General features: G+C 40.0%; 1 pseudogene; it reads left to right on the top strand.

Annotated features, from left to right (window-relative positions):
* The first annotated feature begins 740 nt into the window (after window positions 1-740).
* LOC101115346 (lysocardiolipin acyltransferase 1-like) lies at window positions 741-1,864 on the top strand (annotated as a pseudogene).
* The last annotated feature ends 4,151 nt before the right edge of the window (window positions 1,865-6,015 follow it).

Below are 6,015 nucleotides of genomic sequence, written 5' to 3'. Positions count from 1 at the left end.
ATGTAAGGAAGAGACCAGTTAAGGGCAGTTTCCATGCTCCAGACAAGAGATGGCATGAGAGATGGCGAGGGAGTAAGCCAGGTCATTAACTGTGATGAAGTACAGTTCACAGTCCACCACACATGTTGAAGGCAGAATGGACGATTGACTGGATGTGAAGAATAATGGGTTAGAGGAGGGGAGCACCTGCTGAGCAAGTAAAGAGAATACGAAGGTGTTTCATTTGTTTGTTTTGGCTTTTTGGTAACTATATGAATGGAGATGTGCATGTGTGCTGGGTCGCTTCAGTCATGTCTGACTCTTTGCAACCCTATGGACTATAGCCTGCCAGGCTCCTCCGTCCATGGGATTCTCCAGGCAAGAATAAGGAGTGGGTTGCCATACCCTTCTCCAGGGGATCTTCCAGACCCAGGGATACTGTTTATTAATTTAAGAAAAATAATAGTGAGTATTTTGTTACTGAGTTTGGGAAGAATTTTAAACCCTTTGAGAACTGTTGGGTCAAATAAGGTATAATAACACCAGGCTTAACAGAAGCCTCTAGTTTTCTGATTTCTGCTACTACAGAAAACTTAATTATATCAAAGTCAACAAAGTCTAGTGTAAAGGAAGCCCAGTGGAGGAAAGCCACTCCAAGGGAAGAATCACCTAAGGCACCACAGAGAGCCTAAAGGGCAAAATACAGACTGGAAGAAGTTTACAATTCATCTGTCTGGTCAAGGACTCACTTCAGAATAATCATGGTGTCATGGAGAGGGATTTATTTTATAGTCGCTTTATTTGGGGGAAGGTTTTATGGAAGCATTTTCATGCAGGATCCTTGTTCACCTTTGATGTTTATAAACCCATCATGGTATTGCTGGATCAACAACTGCCTTGTGGCAACTTGGCTCACACTACCTGTGGCATTGCTGGAGGTAATGCATTTGTTAAATGCATCACCTGTTATAATCACTTTTATAATAGGTAATGCATTTGTTCCTGGAGAAAGACGTTTTATTATCATGAATCACTGGGCAAAAGTGTACTGGATATTCCTGTGGAATTATCTGATGATATATAGCTATTTCAGATTAGAGAAAATTTACCTCAAAGCCAGTCTCAAATGTGTCCCTGGATTTGGTTGGGCCATGCAGGCTGGTGCCTATATCTTCATTCAGAGGAAATGGAAGGATGGCAAGAGTTATTTTAAGACATGATTATTTTTGTGATATTGGTGAACCACTTCAGCTCCTCATATTCCCAGAAGGGACTGATCTCATAGAAAACAGCATGGCTTGAAATAATAAATTTGTTGAAAAGAATGGACTTCAGAAATATGAATATGTCTTATATCCAAAAGCTACAGTTTTACTTTTGTAGTAGACCATCTAAGAACCTGGATGCTGCCCGTGACATCAAGGTGACATACCCTCACAACATTCTTCAGAGAGGCACCTCCTCCTCAGGGACTCTCTCAAGGAAATCCACTTCCACGTCCACTGATACCCAATGGATATCCTCCCCACATCCAAGGAGGACCTCCAGCTCTGGTGCCAAAAATGGTGGGAGGAGAAAGAAGAGAAGCTGTGCTCCTTCTATTAAGGAGAAAAGACATTTAACTTTATGAGACAGACTGCCATTCCGGCTTGCAAGTCTGAGCCCAGGGTCCTTGCGGTCAAATTGTTCTCCTACTGTACTGGACCCTGCTCAGTACTGCAATGTACCTGCTCATCTATTTGTACAGTTTGTCCAGTGATATTCTATAATCACCATCACCTCTGTGCTGCAGGAGAGAATATTTGATGGACTAGAGGTCATCAGACTTGCATGTTACCACTGTTTAGACAAACACCCAAGTTTAAGTGCAAACAAAAATGAGTAAGATTCTAAGGTTCACAGTATAAAAGCTTAGGGATATTTTGGAAATGTTTTAAGCCTTTATAAACTGTGATGCATTTTTGCACTACTATGTCAAATATTTCCCACTACTATTGTTATTTGTTAAAATATTTTCCCTTAATTTAGTGGGAAAATATTGCTCTATATATATATATATATATTTACAGCTCTGAATGTAATTTCAACACTGTAGCAGGGAGCAATCACTGTGAAGGAATATAAGCCAGAATATTAGTAAACAATCATCAGGTTGTTAGCAGACATGGTACACACAAGACTGTGTTAAAGGCCCAATCATACTTTCCAACAATTCCCAGACAAGAGGCAGATTTGGGGCTCCTGTGCACCAGCCAGATCAAGTGCTGGCACTTAACCATGGAGGTGAAGGTCCTTCCTCTTGTCCTCTTGGTACTGTCCGCACATTCCTTTCTATGCCACTCAAACCCTTGCATTCTGCCTTAATACCAGAAAACAAACACTTTGTCTTTAGGCTGAACAAATTTCTGATAGGAAGCCCTTCATTGTTCATAAAATCTTTGCATCTAGCCTTGCACTGAGCTAGATGTCAGAAGACCACCTGGGTCATGAGGAAAATAAACCTAGGAAAATAAAACCTAGATGAGACGCAAAGAGCAACCACCGGCTCTCCACTCAGAAACCTTAATTTGAATTTTTCAAGCTAGGAATTCATACAGTTTAGTTCTTTGTTTCTGCATAATCCTGCCTGCTTAGTGCTAGTTTCTTTACAGCCTGTTGTCAGGTGTTGCTTTTTTTTGCATTAAAAACAGTATTTATCAAGCCACTACCCTTTTAAAGGAAAGCATAGAAGAATGTTCTGGTACTGCCATCAGAAACTCTCTTTTGCAGTTGCATCTTAGCTGAAATATTTAAATCTGCCACAAAAAAGTAAGGTCATTGTATTTTCTATACATGCCTGGGTGTCTAATTTCTGCCATTAAAACAGCAATAATAACATGCTTGCAGAATAGGCCCTATGGTTTAACTTATATTATTCTATTCTTATAGCTTTGACAAATTTTATTCTTAAAACCAAAGTGGAGCCCTTTTTTATGACAGTGAGAGATCTCTTAGTTCCAGACTTCTTTCATTAGTAAAATTGAAACCCACTTTTGACCAATAGTAATTTTTTAGGCAAACAGCCATTTGAGGCAATGGAAAATCCAGCAGACCAAAAGCACCAGCTCCTTCTGAGGCAAAGAAACCTGTGGGCATTGTTTCTACTCCACTGGAGTTCTGCAACTACTTTTCTTTTTTAATCATAATGGGAATGCAAGTCAGAGCAGCAGAAAATATGGGGCAGTTAAAAAAGTCTTTAGCTCTTAAGCAAACCCGTCCGCTTATTTCTACCATGAATCAGTCTAAAATGCCGTTTCTTGCTTTGTGTACTCTTGGCAAGAATACCTTCTCATTAATTACATCACATTTTTACTGAACAATGACTTCTACTCCATGGCTTTCCTTGTGTCTCAGTGATAAAGAATCCGCCTGTGATGCAGAAGACGTGGGTTAGATCCCTAGGTCTGGAAGATTCCCTGGAAAAGGAAACAGCAACCTACTCTAGTATTCTTGCCTGGAGAATCCCATGGACAGAGGAGTCTGGCAGGTTACAGCCCATGTGGTTGCAAAGAGTGGGACACGACTGAACACACATACACGCGACTTCCACCCTACAGAGGACACAGGTTTTGCTGTGGGCTGGACTTACAGTGCAGACTCTTCCAGAAAGTCCTGGTTGTGGCAGCACTCTGTTGGCACACCATTTGTACTGGAAGAATACTAACTAGTGCCCCTAGTGACATGCACCCACCTATATATAACTCTTCCCCCAATGCTGTTTTTAATTCTGATGGGGGCTACCAAGTAGTTATTATGCACATCCTGGTTTTTAAGGTGGTTATTTTTAAGTTTTTTTTTTAAATTAATAAAAGAGATTTCTAATTTAGGTCTTGCTTAGACATCTTTTAGTTATATTTAGAAACAAGAAACAGTTTAACCATCAGCATTGCATTTGTCCTGGGTCAGAGAGAAAAGCCCGTGTTCTATTCCACAGGTGTTTATAAGGTAACCCATTCACACTTCCTCCATCTTCTGATGGCTGTTACCTTCAGTTTCACTTTAATGTCATATCCTTGTTAACCCTCTGAAGTCTAAAAATGGAGAACTCTCTTTTTCCCTTTTTAAAACACATTTTCTTTTGATTGTTAAAAACATCTTTAAGATAACATGCAAACTTTTTACCTACCCAGAATTAATAAGCATTGTACTTGCTCTAAGAGTTATAAATGGTAACTTCAAAATGAAAAAAAAAAAATGCCTTTTTTGGTGTGTGGTTTTTTTTTTTTTAATAAGGCTCCTTTAAAATTGTAATTATTTGTGTTTTCCTACAAATAATTATAATTATTAGAGATTTTCTTCTTTTGTTAAAAAATTCAAAGAAATATTGTGATTTGGAATCCAAAATTAATAACAAAGTATCAAGCAGAGGTTAATGTCAATACTTTGGCCACCTGAAGCAAACAACCAACTCACTGAAAAAGGCCCTGATGCTGGGAAAGATTGAATGCAGGAGAAGGGGACATGAGAAGATGAGACAGTTGCATGGCATCATCAACTCAATGAACATGAGTTTGAGCAAGGTCTGGGAGATAGCGAAGGACAGGGAAGCCTGGCATGCTGCAGTCCTTGGGGCTACAGAGTCAGACACGACAGCCACTAAACAACAACAGAGGTTAATGCAGTTTCAATATTGTGCTTGTCCTCAGGGGTGATCCTCTCCCCACCTTCCACTGTGACTCTGGACTCAGCAGTTGCTTGTCTGGCCACATCTGGAATCTCACCTCAGTGATAAACTCAAGGGACTTTGAAATGTTTACAGTGCTGTATGTCCCATTAATACATCTTTACCATTCAGAAATCTTTGAAATAAAGCAAGCATAGCTTAAAAAAAAAAGAAAGATGGTACTTACATGACACTAAAAAAAAAAAAAAATCCATATAAGAAAAGATAATCCTACTTCAACCAAAATTAAAGATGCTGGTCTATGACAAACATAGAAGCAAGAGACAAGCAAGAAACCAGAAGAAAATATTTTCAAGTTATAAATCTGATAAAGGAATTACATCCAGAATACAGAACTGTTAAACTCACTATAAGAAAACAAAAACCCTAACAAAATAGGCCAAAAAATTCGAACAGACACTTCACCAGAGAAGATATATGGAGAGCAAAGCTCAATTATTAAAGAAATTCATTTTAAAGCTATTCAGTAATACCCCCTAGGAACCTACTAGAATGATTAAAATGAAAAAGATTGGCTTTACCAAGTTTTGGCAAGGATATGGAGGAACTCACCTTGAGCCAGACATCCTGGATGTGAAGTCAAGTAGGCCTTAGGAAACATCACTACAAACAAGGTTCATGGAGGTGATGGAATTCCAGTTGAGCTATTTCAAATACTAAGGATGGAGGAGCCTGGTAGGCTGCAGTCCATAGGGTCGCTAAGAGTCGGGCATGATTGAGCGACTTCACTTTCCCTTTTCACTTTCACGCATTGGAGAAGGAAATGGCAACCCACTCCAGTGTTCTTGCCTGGAGAATCCCAGGGACGGGGGAGCCTGGTGGGCTGCCATCTGTGGGGTCACACAGAGTTGGACACAACTGAAGCGACTCAGCAGCAGCAGCAGCAGCAGCAGCAGCAGCTGCTGTGAAAGTGCTATACTCAATATGCCAGCAAATCTGGAAAACTCAGCAGTGGCCATAGGACTGGAAAAGGTCAGTTTTCACTCCAATCCCAAGGAAAGGCAATGCCAAAGAATGTTCAAACAACTGCACAATTGCACTCATCTCACATGCTAGTAAAGTAATGCTCAAAATTCTCCAAGCCAGGCTTCAACAGGATGCGAGCTACCAGATGTTCAAGCTGGTTTTAGAAAAGGCAGATGAACCAGAGATCAAATTGCTAACATCTGTTGGATCATCAAAAAGCAAGAGAGTTCCAGAAAAACATCTACTTCTGCTTTATTGACTATGCCAAAGACTCTGACTGTATGGATCACAACAAACTGTGGAAAATTCTTAAAGAGATGGGAATACAAGACACCTTGCCTGCCTCC

This window comes from Ovis aries, chromosome 2 (genome assembly GCF_016772045.2).
Source record: "Ovis aries strain OAR_USU_Benz2616 breed Rambouillet chromosome 2, ARS-UI_Ramb_v3.0, whole genome shotgun sequence".
Lineage (NCBI taxonomy): Eukaryota > Metazoa > Chordata > Mammalia > Artiodactyla > Bovidae > Ovis > Ovis aries.
The sequence above is the reverse complement of the archived record's forward strand: the minus strand, read 5'-3'. Positions and strand labels throughout refer to the sequence as shown.